The sequence below is a fragment of the Bubalus bubalis genome, chromosome 7, assembly GCF_019923935.1.
Source record: "Bubalus bubalis isolate 160015118507 breed Murrah chromosome 7, NDDB_SH_1, whole genome shotgun sequence".
NCBI classification, from domain to species: domain Eukaryota; kingdom Metazoa; phylum Chordata; class Mammalia; order Artiodactyla; family Bovidae; genus Bubalus; species Bubalus bubalis.
The window spans coordinates 108,872,070-108,890,582 of record NC_059163.1 but is presented as its reverse complement, the minus strand read 5'-3'; the positions used below and the strand labels follow the sequence as shown (position 1 = coordinate 108,890,582).

The 18,513-nt window shown below is 37.6% G+C and overlaps 1 protein-coding gene across 25 annotated transcripts in view; it reads left to right on the top strand.

Moving 5' to 3' along the window:
• CCSER1 (coiled-coil serine rich protein 1) overlaps positions 1-18,513 on the top strand; it is a 1,462,911-nt gene that overhangs the window by 676,320 nt on the left and 768,078 nt on the right. The window lies entirely within an intron of this gene.

The window sequence follows — 18,513 nt, the reverse complement described above, 5'->3', positions numbered from 1 at the left end:
TACCTTTTTTGGTCTCTTACTGTTAGTGATGATGGCTAGGTTTGTTTGTTATTGTTTTAAAAAGATTACTCAAGCATAGGATACGGCTAAGTGCTTTTCCACATCATTCCTAGTATTTTTTAAGTTAGACTGTATTCAATCTAAGTGACATCTATACTGAATGGAAAAACAGTTGCTGGTTCTGCATTTGTTTTTAATGATAGCCTGTTGAGCTGTAGTGCTTTATAATTAGAACATTTCCAGTGAAAACAAAATACATTAGAGGCTAAGCCAGACATTGTAGTTGACCTGAAATTGAACTAGCATTATTTCTGTAGTAGCAAAAAAGAAATTAGAATGTCTGGAGTGTATAGCTCACATAATTAAAGGAATGATTTTAAATATTGAGAGAATATACTCTTAAAAGTACCTTAGATTGGGTCAGGGGAAACTTCAACATGCCTTCAATATATGTAAAAATGTGACAACTTTCATCTCTTGATCAGTGAAATGTGAACTGTGCTTCTTAAACACTACTTAACAAGATATGGTATGGTAAAATTTGATAAATTATGAATAATATGAATGTCTTCAGAGTGAGAGAGTATGGGGTACATAGTTTATTTTTTATTTTCTATTGTAGTTAGTTCACCAGGTTTAACTTCTAATATTTATATGAGGCCAAAATCTTAAATATTAAATGATTATAAGGTTAATTTTTACATCAGGTTAAAAAAAAAGTATGAAGAAATTTTAAAAAGAAATATTTTTCTTAGAACTAACCAAAAGAGCCAGTCAATTCTGATGGCATACACTCATAATTTTTCATTTACCTCTGATCTGAAATATGTTTTATATTTTTATTTGTTCCTTCACATTGTGACTTGATTTTTCAATCTGATCAGAGTTGTAGGTGTATTATTTCTTGGGGTCATGATGGTTACAAAATATTATTTGAAGTATTATTTTGTTAAAAGATCTGGTTACTAAAATTTTCATGATAAAAATATAAGTCATAGAAAATTTGCATTGAGATTTATTAGAGGAACCTGAATACTTAAACCTTTTGCTGTAATTATGTAGTACTCTGTATGCTACACAGTATTTTGAAGTACGATAATTTTGCACTCTGCTTCATAAAAGTAGCTCATCTGATATATTCCTTTTTGCTAGATGCTGTTATGTCCATCTCTTTAGTCGCTTCTTGTTCATTATAAGTGCTGTTAGCCATACAGCTTAATGAAAGGTACCTCATATGTAGTCTGATTACTGCTCTAATGTTTTCCAGACGTGCTTGATGATGAGCTTGGCATATGAAACAATTTTCTACAGTAATAAAACTAATTAAAGTAGGCAGTCATCCACATACCACTTTCTAATGAATTATAATAAGCTCATTAATCTCTCCCACTCCTATTCCAAAAAATTCATTGATAGGCCTGCATGTAAGAGTAAAATTCTCAGCATTAAAAATGGACCGCTATTACAGAGTCAGAAAAGACTGTGGATTTAAGCTAAAAAATCACAAATGGCTGATCAATACTTTAAATGAAATGTATGGCTTCTAAACTCTGCCCAGATTACTTATTGACAAGATCATTTTCTATTTGAGTTCTCCTATAATTTATTTAACAAAGGAAAATGATTCATTGTATGGTAATAACTTTTCAGCACCTTGAAGACAAAAATTGAATGAACCCACTCCACATTTTTTCCTGGAGATCATATAAGAATGATGAATTGAGTACTTGAGATCAAGTGATAAAAAACACACCCTGTTTTCACTCCAGAGAGTGCTAAAGTATCTGCCCAATATATCAAAACATAATAATTATTTTTTGTTAACTCATTCAAATTTGTGAGACACTTGATGAAGCATCTTAAGAATTGTTATTCCATTCAGTTACAAATAGGTTGGCAATGTAGGCCTATTGTTTTAGAGATAATTTTTACTGTGAAAGAGATTAGAATGTTAAATATAGTGCATGGATAGACAGTTTCTGAACTACAAATGTTAATAGTAAGAAAATATCTTTGGTGGGGTTTATTCTATCTTCATTATAATTTAATGTTTTAAAAATGTAGCTCATTCCATTCTTAAAGCTAATCACTGCTATAATACACATAAGAATTTGCCCCTTAAGAATTTAAACTAGAAATGTAGATTTCAGAATTCATACAGAATATTTGTAACAGGTTTACTGAAAATAGGCACATTTTAATATATGATATTAACATATTCAAAATTGCTATTTACATTCGTGAATTTTTAATTCATAGTTTAATTTCATAGTTCTTTAGAAAAGAAGAGGTTAGATATTTTGTGCAAAGTATTTTCTTTTGCAAAATAGATGTTTAAAAGTCTGACAGTTTTGTTAGGCAGAAGGTTAGTAAACTTGCCCCTGAGTAGAATGTCTCTCAGGCTGGGTTCAGCTATTAATCTGGTGGCCAGTTGCTATTTTATGTGATAATGAGCAGGTTCTGTGTTGTGAACAGCAGATAGGGGCTGGGCTTTTGGTACAGGCTCCTCCACTATCTAGCTGCATGGTCTTGAGAAAGTAATTTATCATGTTGCTCAGTATTTTCACATGTAAATGTGAAAATTAGGTGAGAACAGTGCACTCCAAGCTGTCAAAAGTGCCACTGATAGTAAATTTGATATTTTATGTAATTTTAATACAACAGTTTAAAAATGTTGTATGAGGTTAGACAGTTTTCCTTTTTAATTCCAGCTCAGTTCTTCTGAAATCAAGGTGATACATTTCATAACATCGAAGTGCCATACGTTCTTAATATTTCTCTGACATTTTACTGGCATAGCAGTGGGTCTCCTAGTAGTTTCTAAGAGACAGAGAAACATTCTGCTGAAAAGAAGAATGCTGCATGAAAGTCTCATTAAGAGAAGTAAATTTCTGGAAAGTTGTATCAAAGATAACAGAAAATTAAATAAGAGCTTTAGGAAAATTTTCAGAACTCCAACTCACCTTGTTTTGAACAGAAATCCCTGTTTGAAAAAGACTTGCTCCAATTAGTAGATCTAATTAATGGTACCTATTAAGAGTTAGCTATATTTTGAATAAACTCTAATGATGTGCTTTAATACTAATAGGAAATAAAACATCATCATAACATCCAACATTTATGTAATGCTAAATGTTGTTGTTCAGTCCCTAAGTCATGTCTGACTCTTTATGACCCTGTGGACTGCAGCATACCAGGCTTCCCTGTTCTTCACTATCTCCCAGAGTTTGCTTAAACTCATGCCCATTGAGTTGGGGATGCCATCCCACCATCTCATCCTCTGTTGCCCCTAAATAACTAATATTTATTGAGTGCTTGCAAGGCAGGCACTCCTTCTAAATGATTTATATTTATTAACGCATATTAGTCTTCATCATTCATTTTAATGTTTACAGCAACCACATAAATTAAGCACTAATATTTGTCTCATTTTTCACATGAGGAAACTGAAGTACCAAGATATAAAGGAATTTGAGAAAGGTCAGACTGCTAGTAAAGGAGTTTTTTAATTCTGTAATTATCCAAGTATCCCCATAGATTTTTATTCCTTACTGTTCTCTATCCTGCCACCCCTAGTAAGCTTTAGTTAACTGAATTTTCTCAGCTCTCAACTAGAAGCTTGTTTCTTTCAACATTATTTACCCAGTGTCTGGCATGGGGTAGGCACTCAAAAAGAAACATATGAATGGATTAAGTAATCAATAAATCTCTAATGTTAAAGACAACTTAAAAAGTGCCTCTGCACATAACCTGCTAGACTCACTCTGAGTCCTCAATTTAGCACTTCCTATTATCCTTCCCTCATGCAATTTCCTCCTGATAACTTGTCACCATTTCGGCTATTAATCTTGGATAATTTGCAATCCAAACACTGTACTTTGATGTCAAAATGTATAGGTCCAGGTGAAAACCCCATTACTTAACTCTGTCCACTACTTAAGCATGTGATATTAGAAGATTTATTTAAACCTCACTCGAGTTTAAGAATTTTTAATCTGCACAATATAGATACTAATATCCACAGTATCTATCCAGCAGAACTATTGTACTATCCAAATTAAATGTACTTAAAATACCTAAAAATGATTGTTATATTGTGGCTGTTTTATGAAAAAGACAATATAGAAGACATCCTGGAATGTGAAGTGAAGTGAGCATTGCTGCTAAGCTAAGTGGCTTCAGTCGTGTCCGACTCTGTGTGACCCCAAAGACGGCAGCTCACCAGGCTCCCCCATCCCTGGGATTCTCCAGGCAAGAACACTGGAGTGGGTTGCCATTTCCTTCTCCAATGCATGAAAGTGAAAAGTGAAAGTGAAGTTGCTCAGTCGTGTCCAACTCCTAGCGACCCCATGGACTGCAGCCCACCAGGCTCCTCCGTCCATGGGATTTGCCAGGCAAAAGTACTGGAATGGGGTGCCATTATGAACAAAGCAAGTAGAAGTGATAGAATTCCACTGAGCTATTTCAAATACTAAAAGATGATGCTGTTAAAGTGCTATACTCAATATGCCAGCAAATTTGGAAAACTTAGCAGTGGTCACCAGATGAGAAAAGGTCAGTGTGCATTCCAATTCTAAAGAAAGGCTATACCAAATATTAAAGAATGTTCAAGCTACTGAACAGTTATGCTAATTTCCCATGCTAGCAAGGTACTGATCAAAATCCTTCAACCTAGGCTTCAGGAGTACATGAGCTGAGAACTTTTGTATGTACAAGTTGGATTTAGAAAAGGCAGAGGAATCAGAGATCAAATTGCCAATATCTGCTGGATCACAGAGAAAGAAAGGGGATTTAAAAAAAAAAGAAAAAGCATCTGCTTCGTTGACTACTGAAAAGCCTTTGACTGTGCGGATCACAGCAAACTGTGGAAAGTTCTTAAAGAGATGGTAATACCAGACCACCTTACCTGTCCCTTGAGAAACCTGTATGCAGAACAAGAAGCGATAGTTATAACCTTGCATGGAACAACTGACTGATACAAAATTTTTGGGAAAGAAATATGTCAAGATTCTTTATTGTCACCCTGCTGATTTAACTTCTGTGCAGAGTACATCATGTGAAATGCCAGGCGGGATGACTCACAAGCTGGAATCAAGATTGCTGAGAGAAATAGCAACAACCTTAGATTTGTAAATGTACTACTTTAAGGATAAAAGTGAAGAGGAAATAAAGAATCTCTTGATGAAGCTGAAAGAGGAGAGTGAAAAAACTGGCTTAAAAATCAATATTCAGAAAATTAAGACGTCCCATCAGTTCAGTTCACTTCAGTCATTCAATCGTGTCTGACTCTTTGTAACCCCATGGACTGCAGCACACCAGGTTTCCTTGTCCATCACCTGCTTCCGGAGCTTACTCAAACTCATGTCCATTGAGTCAGTGATGCCATCTGCCCATCTCATCCTCTGTTGTCCCCTACACCTCCAGCCTTCAAACTTTTCCAGCATCAGGGTCTTTTCACATGAGTAAATTCTTCACATAAGGTGGCCAAAGTATTGGACTTTCAACTTCAGCATCAGTCCTTCCAATGAATATTCAGGACTGATTTCCTTTAGGATAGATTGGTTGGATCTCCTTGCAGTCCAAGGGACTCTCAAGAGTCTTCTCCAACACCACACTTCAAAAGCATCAATTTTTTTGGTGCTCAGCTTTCTTTATAGTCCAACTCTCACATCCATACGTGACTACTGGGAAAACCATAGCTTTACTAGATGGACCTTTGTTGGCAAAGTAATATCTCTGTTTTTTAATATACTGTCTAGGTTGGTCATAGCTTTTCTTCCAAGGAGCAAGCGTCTAAATTTCCTGGCTGCAGTCACCATTTGCATTGATTTTGGAGCCCCAAAAGATAAAGTTTCTCACTGTTTCTGTTGTTCCCCCATCTATTTGCCATGAAGTGATGGGACTGGATGCCATGATCTTAGTTTTCTGAATGTTGAGTTTTAACCCAACTTTTCCACTTTCCTCTTTCACTTTCATCAAGAGGCTCTTTAGTTCTTCTTTGCTTGCTGTCATAAAGGGTGGTGTCATCTGCTTTTCTGAGGTTATTGATATTTCTCCCCGCAGTCTTGACTCCATCTTGTGCTTCATCCAGCCTCTCATTTCTCATGATGTACTCTGCATATAAGTTAAATAAGCAGGGTGACAATATACAGCCTTGACATACTCCTTTCCCAATTTGGAACCAGTCTGTTGTTCCATGTCCAGTTCTAACTGTTGCTTCCTGACCTGCATACAGACTTCTCAGGAGGCAGGTCAGGTGGTCTGGTATTCCCATCTCTTTAAGAATTTCCACAGTTTGTTGTGATCCACACAGTCAAAGGCTTTGGCATAGTCAATAAAGCAGAAATAGATGTTTTTCTGGAACTCTCTTGCTTTTTTGATAATAAAACGGATGTTGGCAATTTGATCTCTGGTTCCTCTACCTTTTCTAAAACCAGCTTGAACATTTGGAAGTTCATGGTTTATGTACTGTTGAAGCCTGGCTTGGAGAATTTTGAGCATTAATTTGCTAGCATGTGAGATGAGTGCAGTTGTGCAGTAGTCTGTACATTCTTTGGCCTTGCCTTTCTTTGAGATTGGAATGAAAACTGACCTTTCCAGTCCTGAGGCCATTGCTGAGTTTTCCAAATTTGCTGGCATATTGAATGTAGCACTTTCACAGCATCATCTTTTAAGATTTGAAATAGCTCAACTGGGATTCCATCACCTCCACTAGCTTTGCTTCACATTCCAGGATCTCTGGCTCTAGGTGATTGATCACACCATCATGGTTATCTGGGTCATGAAGATCTTTTTTGTATAGTTCTTTTATGTATTCTTGCCACCTCTTCTTAATATCTTCTGCTTCATTATCTCTATACCATTTCTGTCCTTTATTGTGCCCATCTGTGCATGAAATGTTCCCTTGATATCTCTAGTTTTATTGAAGAGATATCTAGTCATTTTCATTCTTTTCTTTTCCTCTATCTTTTCATTTATCACTGAGGAAGGCTTTCTTATCTCTCCTTGCTATTCTTTGGAACTCTGCATTCAAATGTGTGTATTTTTCCTTTTCTCCTCTGCCCTTTATTTCTCTTCTTTTCTCAGCTTCTTAGACAACCATTTTGCCTTTTTGCATTTCTTTTTCTTGAGGTTGGTCTTGATCACTGCCTCCTGTTCAATGTCCCAAACCTCCGTCCATCGTTCTTCAAGCTTTCTGTCTCTCCAATGTAATCCCTTGAATCTCCTTTTCACTTCCATTGTATAATCATAGGGATTTGATTTAATGATGTCCCAGCACTTCATGGCAAATAAATGGGGGGAAAAGTGAAAACAATGACAGATTTTATTTTCTTGGACTCCAAAATTACTGTGAATGGTGACTGCCACCATGAAATTAAAAGACACTTGCTCTTTGGAAGAAAAGCTATGGCAACTCAGACAGCTTATCAAAAAGCAGAAACATCACTTTGACCACCAAGGTCTATCTAGTCAAAACTATGGTTTTTCCAATAGTTGTGTACGAATGTATGTTTTGAACCATAAAGAAAGCTGATCCCCAAAGAATTGATGCTTTCAAACTGTGGTGCTGGAGAAGACTCTTGAGAGTCCCTTGGACTGCAAGCACATCAAACCCATCAGTCCTAAAAGAAAGCAACCCTTAGTATTCATTGGAAGGACTGATGCTGAAGCTGAAGCTCCAATATTTGGCCACCTAATGCAAAGAGTCAACTCATTGAAAGAGACCCTGATGCTGTGAAAGCTTGAAAGCAAGAGAAGCAGGTGGCAGAGAATGAGATGGTTAGATAGTATCACAAACTCAAAGGACATGAATTTGAGCAAACTCCAGGAGGTTGTGGACTATAGGAAAGCCTGGCCTGGCGTAGTCCATAGTGTTGCAAAGAATTGGATGTGACCTAATTTCAATCAGATGATTTATCCAAAGTGCCTGACATAAAATTACAACAAAGTACATGTTAGGTGCTTCTTTTAGTAATAGTTTTTCTTTCACTTAAATATTCCTGAGTATTTCCTTTAAATATTCCTTCAAATATTCTTTTGGTTTTATATCAGATCAGATCAGATCAGTCACTCAGTCATGTCCGACTCTTTGTGACCCCATGAATCGCAGCACACCAGGCCTCCCTGTCCATCACCAACTCCCGGAGTTCACTGAGATTCACGTCCATCGAGTCAGTGATGCCATCCAGCCATCTCATCCTCTGTCGTCCCCTTCTTCTCTTGCCCCCAATCCTTCCCAGCATCAGAGTCTTTTCCAATGAGTCAACTCTTCGCATGAGGTGGCCAAAGTACTGGAGCTTCAGCTTTAGCATCATTCCTTCCAAAGAAATCCCAGGGCTGATCTCCTTCAGAATGGACTGGTTGGATCTCCTTGCAGTCCAAGGCACTCTCAAGAGTCTTCTCCAACACCACAGTTCATAAGCATCAATTCTTCGGCGCTCAGCCTTCTTCACAGTCCAACTCTCACATCCATACATGACCACAGGAAAAACCATAGCCTTGACTTGACGAACCTTTGTTGGCAAAGTAATGTCTCTGCTTTTTAATATGCTATCCAGGTTGGTCATAACTTTTCTTCCAAGGAGTAAGCATCTTTTAGTTTCATGGCTGCAGTCACCATCTGTAGTGATTTTGGAGCCCAGAAAAATAAAGTCTGACACTGTTTCCACTGTTTCCCCATCTCTTCCCCATGAAGTGATGGGACCAGATGCCATGATCTTCGTTTTCTGAATGTTGAGCTTTAAGCCAACTTTTTCACTCTCCACTTTCACTTTCATCAAGAAGCTTTTGAGTTCCTCTTCAGTTTCTGCCATAAGGGTGGTGTCATCTGCATATCTGAGGTTATTGATATTTCTCCCGGCAATCTTGATTCCAGCTTGTGTTTCTTCCACTCCAGTGTTTCTCATGGTACTCTGCATATAAGTTAAATAAACAGGGTGACAATATACAGCCTTGACGTACTCCTTTTCCTATTTGGAACCAGTCTGTTGTTCCATGTCCAGTTCTAACTGTTGCTTCCTGACCTGCATATAGGTGTCTCAAGAGGCAGATCAGGTGGTCTGGTATTCCCATCTCTTTCAGAATTTTCCACAGTTTATAGTGATCCACACAGTCAAAGGCTTTATCATAGTCAATAAAGCAGAAATAGATGCTTTTCTGGAACTCTCTTGCTTTTTCCATGATCCAGTAGATGTTGGGAATTTGACCTCTGGTTCCTCTGCCTTTTCTCAAGCCAGCTTGAACATCAGAAAGTTCACGGTTCACATATTGCTGAAGCCTGGCTTGGAGAATTTTGAGCATTACTTTACTAGCGTGTGAGATGAGTGCAATTGTGCGGTAGTTTGAGCATTCTTTGGCATTGCCTTTCTTTGGGATTGGAATGAAAACTGACCTTTTCCAGTCCTGTGGCCACTGCTGAGTTTTCCAAATGTGCTGGCATATTGAGTGCAGCACTTTCACAGCATCGGTCGGGAAAAGGAGATAATTCATGACCTCCTGAGTGAATACATTTATTAGACTATTTTCATGTAGTCCTCTTTAAAATATAAGCACTGTTTTTCCTTGATAAAAGTGTAACTCAAATTATATTGTCTTGAGCACTATGTTTCTTAAAAGTTACTACCGTAAGAAGTGGAAAATTCAGATCTAGTTGCTGCATTTTTTTAGTGCTGCAAGTTTCTTTTGAACACAATATTACTCTGAGAGCACACCACATTTACCATAGATCCAGTAGGTTACATGATTGTTAAATATGTTTCAATAAATATTTTTATTTTCATGTATTTTTTCTAGGATATTGCACCTTTAACACTTCAAACATTTTAGTGAAAATTCACACAAAAACCCTAACAAAACAACTCTAATAGAATGAATGTCATAATTTTGTATATTTTCAGAGTTTTGATAAGTATATATTTCATTAGATTTCTATTTTAAAATGTGTATTTTTCATGGTATTCCATTAACTTTGTAACCATCATTTAAAAAAATGCATAATATTTCATTGCTTTACCATTGATTAGTAATAATTCTTCAATTTTAAACTTAGGTTGCCTTCAGTATTTCAACATTATAATGTTGGATATGTGTGGCATTGGAGAAGGCAACGGCACCCCACTCCAGTACTCTTGCCTGGAAAATCCCATGGACAGAGGAGCCTGGTAGGCTGCAGTCCAGGGGGTCATGAAGAGACACTTACTGAGCAACTTCACTTTCACTTTTCACTTTCATGTCTTGGATAAGGAAATGGCAACCCACTCCGGTGTTCTTGCCGGGAGAGTTCCAGGGACGGCGGAGCCTGGTGGGCTGCCGTCTATGGGGTCGCACAGAGTCAGACACGACTGAAGCGAGTTAGCAGCAGCAGCAGCAGCGTGTATGGCATGACTGCTTATTTTCAGTCTTAAAGGATGTTTTCTTTAACTAGCAGGGCTGGGATGGGGTGAGGATGGGGTATTGGTATCAGGGCATTCATTCACATTTTCTCCCATGCCTGGAGTTCATTACTTTTCTTACCATATTTTGATTACATGTGAAAAAGAAACTTTATCACATACTGGTTATCAGTTGAAGTGACTTTGATGAAACTGACTTGTCTAGAAATTTTGATCAATGTTGGGTTGGTAGAATGTGGTGCTGTTTCTAAGTGTGTGGTGGTGGCTGCCTTGGCACCTGCACAAAAGGCATGACAGAAGCCTCTGGGACTTGTCTGAATGAGTAGGTGAGTCAGACATAAAGGCAAAAATACTAGTACATGAGTAGACTGCAGTAGACACCTGTGCCTCTTCCCATGCTCAAGAATCAGATAGTGACTCAATATGCAAGTATGAGAATGCTTTATGTTTATAATGTAAAGGCATAAAGAACTACTGCTACATTAGATATGCTGAGAAGCCCATATTAGCATAATAGTCTTAGGTTAGAAATAAAAATAGGCACTTGAAGAGTTTTAAGGGTAGGAGAAAAAGTAGAAAAAGGTCATGGTTTATGTACTCTCTTTTCTGTCCTTTTTATTTGTTCATTTAGTAATTATTAAAAAATCATGTATCAATTCAATTACATATAATCTATAAGAAGGTCCGGTATTTGAAAATTATGTTATGTCTGTGTGTTAGTTTTGTAGGGCTGCTGTAATAAAGTACCACAAACTGAGTAGCTTAAATGACAGAGATTTATTGTCTCAGAGTTCCAGAGATCAAGATGTCAGCAGAACTGTGCTCCCTTTGAAGGCACTAAGAAAGGGTCTGCCCCAGGTCTCTCCCAGTTATTGGTAGTTCCTTGCTCTGTGATAGCATAGTTTCAGTCTTCACATGGTGTTCCTTTCCTGTGCATTATTCTGAGTCCAGTTCTCTCCTTTTAGTAAAGACACCAGTCTTATTGCATTAGGGGCCTATTCTGTTCGAGTGTTTCTTAATCAGATATATCTGCAGTGACTCTGTTTCTAATAAAGTCACATTGTGAGGTACTAGAGGTTAGTATTTCAATATATGAACTTTAAGGGGACACATTCAGTTTTTAACAATCTCTTACATGATTTAAATTGTTTATAAAGAGGATCTTTTTTTTTTTTATTATTGAAGCATCATCAAGAAAAGGTTATTTCATTCCCTTCTGTTCATGGGTACTTCTCTGCCTACAGATAGCTAGTTTTTCCTCCTATGTACTGGATCTCATCCCTTGACTCTTGAAGGTTTTTCAACTCATAGTTATTCCATCTTTCACCTGTGTTTGTTTAACTTCTCCATTCTTACCAAGTCCTTCTCATTAGTCTTTTTACCTGTTCAGTGTTTTCCATGTAATGTACTTGCACAGCACATCTCAATCCTATTAGCTACTATTCTTCATTCTTGGAAGAAGCTTTCATTTTGCAAGTATGTAGTTGGTAACTCCTTATTTCTCCCTCATCTTCAGTTTGCTTCTGAGTCCACTGTAGTCTAAAGTCTGCTTCTAACACACCACCTGATTTGTTAAATATCCATGGTGACTGATATTTTTGATAAGCCCTTAATTCACTTCATCTTTGTTGCATTCAGCATCATTGACCGCCTTCTCTTTCTAAAACCTATTTCCTGCCTTGTCTGTTATGCCACCACACTTTCTTCATTTTCAGTTTTCTTCACATTCTTTTCCTCTCTCAGTTATTGATTTTCCACTACATCAATATAATAGTGATTTCCAAATTTCATCTCTTGACCAGATCTCTCTCTTTGGAGCCCATGCATAGCCAATAAGTTGTATTTCTTCATAGCCATGCATTGTTACCTAGCCAGCTCCTGCTGTATTTCTTCAGTTGGATGTACAAAAGACCTTAAAATTAAACTTAGTGTCTTTTCTTCATCTTAAATTCTTCCACCTCAAATTGTATTTGCTCTTAACAAGAATGAGCCATACTTACATTCTCTGAGTAGACCTTCCAGAAACTTAATGTCATCTTTGTCTCCCCCTTCTCATTTTTCCCTTTCACTTCCACACACATACAGTAGAGTCCACCTTTTAAATAACATCAAATCCACTCCTACAGCATCTTACTTTAAATTCTAATGATTTCTCACCTGAATTATTAAAACAGTGTCTTAATTTCAACAAATTATACTTTTGGGCTGCTGTCTCCTATTCCGGGGGATCTTCCTGAGCCAGAGATTGAACTGGCGTCCTTGCATCTCCTGCATTGTCAGGCAGATTCTTTACTGCTGAGCCACCTGGGAAACCCCTAGCTCTGTTATTAGTAATTGACTTATCAGGATCACATGGCTAAATTGTGACACAACAAAGACTCAAATGCAAATCTTCTCTGCTTTGATTGAGTGACAAGAGGTAATATGAAAAAACATTGATAAATTTGTAAGTTTTGTGTTGTAGTAGACAATAACTTTTGAGATAATATACTGTTGCTTAATGATAATCTAAATCTTCCCTTAATTTACAAAATCTTTTCTGTTTTTCTAATGCAAGTTAATTATGCGATTGGTGTAGGCAGGCATTCAGTACATAAGCAACCATTGGAAATTATATCTATTCTATAAGTCGAAACTGCTTCTTTTCCCAAATTCATGTCTTAAAGACTCCCATTTTACAATGTACATATAATGAGTAATTGAAAATACTACTCTATGCTGTTACTGTCCACTGCATATGTGCATGCTAAGTCACTTCATCTGTGCCTAATTCTTTGCTACTCTATGGACTGTATGGAGCAGACAGTGGCAACCCATTCCAGTACTCTTGCCTGAAAAATTCCATGTTCTTGCCTGGAGAATCCCAGGTATGGGGGAGCCTGGTGAGCTGCCGTCTATGGGGTCACACAGAGTCAGACACAACTCAAATGACTTACCAGCAGCAGTAGCAGCAGCAGCAGCAGCAGCAGTTATGGACTGTAAACCACCAGGATCCTCTGTCCCATGGGGTTCTCCAGGCAAGAATAGTGGAGTGGGTTGCCATGCTCTCCTTCAGGAGATGTTCCCCTACCAGGGATCAAACCCACATCTCTGCATTGGCAGGCACATTCTTTACCACTGGGACCACTTGGGAAGCCCTACTCTCCACTAGTGCTCTAAAAAAGAACAGAGCATAATCTTTACTCCTTTCCTTACTACCTGATATTAGTTTATGTTCTTAGCTGTGATCTGTAGCTTCAGCTAATGTTCCTTGCGTTTTTGCAGCTTCGTCATCTGACTTCCCAGACTGCCTGAAACCTCTGCTTAAATTGAGTCACATTATGTATGATTCCTATACAGCACAACATTGAAACCTTCTCTTTGTTCTCCTATCCAGAATTTTACAATTATGCCAGAATTATTGAAAAAATAATCCTTACAGTATTACTTATTTCTGTATTCTTTATCATTGTCACAATTCAGCATCCTATAAAATGGGATAGTACCACTTCTGAGATGTGCTAATATTAGGGATATCTCTCTAGTTTTTACTTTCTTTAATAATATATACAACTTGAAAAACTTTTCTCTACCTTTATTGTGCAAAAAAATATATATGCATTGCCAGGAAGTACCCAATATTATCCCCACTGTCCTTCTTCTCTTTCCGGGCCCTCCAGGGCTCAAGAGCCATCTCAGCTACCTTATCCCAGGAGAATGGCAAAAGAGTACCCAAGGCCTGCAGCTGGCTCCTGCCAGGATTGTTTTACGAGATTTAAAGATTCTTTTGATAGTGGGATCTTGGATCTGACACACTAACACTCAGATGAGATACAGAACTCTTTGTAACTTACCCTTTCAAATGAGAGAAGGCTGCTAGGCAGAGTCATGGAGAAGATTGCCCCACTGGGGGCCAAGTAATGATGAATTGGAGCCAAAGGGTGCATTTTATATATGGCAAGCAGGATGGAATTGGCAGGGTTTCCAACACTCCCTAAGGACTGGCTAATTTGAATAATTTCAAGAAATCTAGGGTGTGGAGGCTGTCTCTAGTTGCCTGGTACGTGGCTTGATGGGGCTGTTACCTAATGGCTCTGGAGTATGAGGACCTGATAAAGGAAGTGTTTGGAGTATGGCCTTAATCAGCTATTGAAGAGGGGAACTGGCCTCTAGCCAAGACCTCAAAACTAAGTCAAAATAGCATTTCAAACAAAGTGAACAAAACAACTGTACTATGCACTTATGGGTGAGGAATGGGGTGTGTTTGATGTATTTTATTACTTTTCCTTCCCAGCAACTAAAGTTTATGTGCTGTGTATGTGTTCTTGGTCACTCAGTTGTGTCTGACTCTTTGCGACCCCATAGACTATAGTTCACCAGGCTCCACTGTTCATGGGGATTCTCCAGGCAAGAATACTGGAGTGGGTTGCCATTTCCTTCTCCAGGGGATCTTCCCAACGCAGGGATAGAACCCAGGTCTCCCACCTAGAAGGCCGATTCTTTAATGTCTGAGCCACCAGAGAAGTTCATAGTTATGTTCAAACCTAATTCTCTTAGTTTAGTCAGGATGTTGAGAGATAAGATGTCCTCTACTCCTTTCCTAAAACATGAAAAACAAGTAAGCATGCCTTCATAACAGAAAGGAAATTTTTACAGGCAAATTTTAGCCATTTCATGTTTTTGTTTTTTTTTTCTTGTATAGTGTATGTTGTGGGAAGAGTCACTTAAATAATTGCTTACTTTCTTTAAGAAATTTAAGTACAGTGTGACAAGTTGCTTCCCTTCTGTGAGGAAAGAAAAAATACTAGCATCAGACAATCCCAAAACCTCTTAAAGATACTGATTTCCCCAAGAATCTCATACCAAACGAGTACAGTAGGACAAATGAACATTATCATTTGTTGACTTTCTCTGTTGAGAAGCTCATTGTTGGTGAGTTTGTAAAAATATTTATGTCTTAAGTGTAATTCATAATTGATGTTGGTGAAACCCATGGGTTTAGGAGATCAAGAAACTAATTTGTCATGCTTATTATAATTCATTAGGACACAGAGAAATTTGCTTTCATCCTTTTACCCGCAAAATATTATCATTCTAAGAAGGCTTTAGAAAATGAAATACAGATGTTTGTTTTTTTAATTTTTAATTTTCACCATAAACACTGTGTGAAACAAAGAACAGAGTAATAAAAACTTTGAGTAAATATTTTTTGTAACGATTATAACTTAGGTTAATATTCTCTATTTACTCTATAATAAAAACTATGTAAGATGTAGAAGATCTTACATATTAGAAGTTCTGCAACTCAAGTGTTTTCTTATTAATATAGTAAAGTGAATGTAAGCAGACTCTAACAACTTGGAAAAGACAAAGCCATAGTCTCATGGAACTGTTTTATTAGGTTGGTGCAAACATAACTGCGGTTTTGGATCATAAATTTTAAATCATTATAACTAGGCTCAAATAATCGTTATTAATCAAAATCAGAACCGTTACAGTCAACACATTTTTGCCAATGAGAAATAAGTGTGCTTATTCCTGTAGCATAAAAATCCATGCTTCAGGATTCAGTGAACTCTTGGAAAGCATTTTCTGCATCCTGCTGGTTGTGGAAATACTCTCCCTGCAAGAAGTTGTCAAGATGTTTGAGGAAGTGGTAGTCAGTTGGCGAGAGGTCAGGTGAATATGGCAGATGAGGTAAAACTTTGTAACCCAACTTTTGAAGCATCGGTTGTGTGATATGTGGTCTGGCGTTGTCATGGAGAATTTGGCCCTTTCTGCTGACCAGTGCCAGCTGCGTGTGTTGCGGTTTTCAGTGCATCTCATCGATTTACTGAGCGTAAGTCTCAGATATAATGGTTTTACCAGGATTCAGAAAGCTGTAGTTGTAATCAGACAGGCAGCAGACCACCAAACAATGGCCTTGACCCTTTTCTGATGCAAGTTTGGCTTTAGGAAGTGCTTTGGAACTTCCTCTCAATCCAGTCACTGAGTTGGCCATCATCAGCAGTTGTCATATAACATCCACTTTTCATTGCACGTTACAGTCCAGTCTAAAAATGGTTTGTCGTTTTTGCTTAGAATAAGATTACACTTCAGAATGACAATTTTTTTTTATTGTGGTCAGCTCATGAGGCACCCACTTATCAAGTTTTTTCACCTGTAGTTGTAGCAGGATTAGCTCTGATGATTGCTCTCTACTGGTCATGGTCAACTTCTGATGGCCGGCCACTATACTCCTCAGCTTCAAGGCTCTCATCTCCTTTGCAAAACTTCTTGAACCACCACTGCACTATATGTTCCTTAGCAGTTCCTGGGCCAGATTTATTGTTGTGAGCTGTCTCCACTGCTTTAGGATCCATTTTGAACTCAAATAGCTCAAATTTGCTTTTGTCTAACATCATTCCCATATTCTAAAATACATATCAAATAAATAGCAAGTAATGTCATTAGCAAAAAAACATGGAGAAATGTGCATTAAAATTATGTATAACATAACCACATTTATGTAAAATGTATTACAATATTAAATGGCAAATTTCAACAATGCAAAAATTGTAATTACTTTCACCAACTTAATAAAATAGCAACTTTCTCAGTGGAGGCTAATGTTTTAACTGTTTCAAAAATTATCAAAATACAATGTATTCTGTAAAGAGACTAATGGACACAACTTAACAGTCTTGGTATTATTCATTAATGGTTTCATTTAATTTGACCTTTTATACAATCGTCTTCTCTGCTTAATTTCTACGAACAAAGCCCTGCTTATCCTGCCCCCTGCTTATCCTAGAAATGAACCATTTTGTTCAATAACTGGTCACCAAAAATTCTGACAGCAAAACAAGATTCTATGCATGGAAAATGAAAGTCACTCAGTTGTGTCCGACTCTTTGTCTTCCCATGGACTATATACTCCATGGAATTCTCTAGGCCAGAATACTAGAGTGGGTAGCCTTTCTCTTCTCCAGGGGATCTTCCCAACCCAGGGATGGAACCCAGGTCTCCCTCATTGCAGACAGATTCTTTACCAGCTGAACCACAAAGAAAGCCCATGTTTTATAAATTAGAAAGCCTTAGCTTAAGGTAATATTATCATTGTCTTGAAAGATAGCCAATATACCACTATGTTAAGGGATAATGCTGTTTACTGATTTGATTTATATTCTTAGAAATACATGTCTAAGGTGCTTACTTTGAACACCTTTTATGCCTTTTTAAAATTTTGTACTGCTGTGTAAACAATATTTTTAAAAAACACAATGTTTTTGTAAATATTCAATGGAATGTTAGTTCATCTCTGAAGTCAATGGCATTATAAAGTCAAATCTAGAATGTGTATATATATATATGTTTTTTATTTAATATTTATTTACTTTTGGCTGTGCTGGGTCTTTGTTGCTGTGTACACACTTTCTCTAGTTGCAGAAAGCAGGGGCTGCTCTCTGTTGTGGTGTGAGGGCTTCCCATTGCTGTGGCTTCTCTTGTTGTGACGCACAGGCTCTAGGCACACAGGCTTCAGTGGTTGCATCACATGGGCTCAGTAGTTGCTGCTCATGGGCTCCAGAGTACAGGCTCTGTAGTTGGTACACGAGCTTAGTTCCCCTGTGGCATGTGGGGTCATCCCAGACCAGGGATCAAGCCAGTGTCCCCTGCATTGCAAGGCAGATTCTTAACCACTGGACTACCACAGAAGCCCCTAGAAATCTTTTTAAATTGAATGCTTATGAAAAGAAAATTTTATAGCATGGCGTAGCAGTTGTTGATACTGAAATGACTTTTAAAATATTTTAAAAATTGTTTTAAACTAAATAAACAATTAGGGTGGTGTTTTATTGACTGTGCTTTCAGGATTTGAAAAGCAGGCTCTGTTATAGCTCTGTGTAGATGATTATTTGCTTGCACTGGTTTATTTCACTAGCTACCCAGTTGTTGCAGGTAACATGCTGCTTTGTTAGCGTAACGATTGCGTGAGGTCAGGTGTTTAGGTAGAACTGCAAAATACACTGTCAATTATTGTATATTTTGTGTTTTCTGATCTCTGTCCTTCTGTCTTCTCCTACCATATTCCTGTTTCTTTTTTCGCTGTTTTCACTTGTTCATAACAATCTGTCCTTGTTTACTCTGATAGAATTGTCTGTTT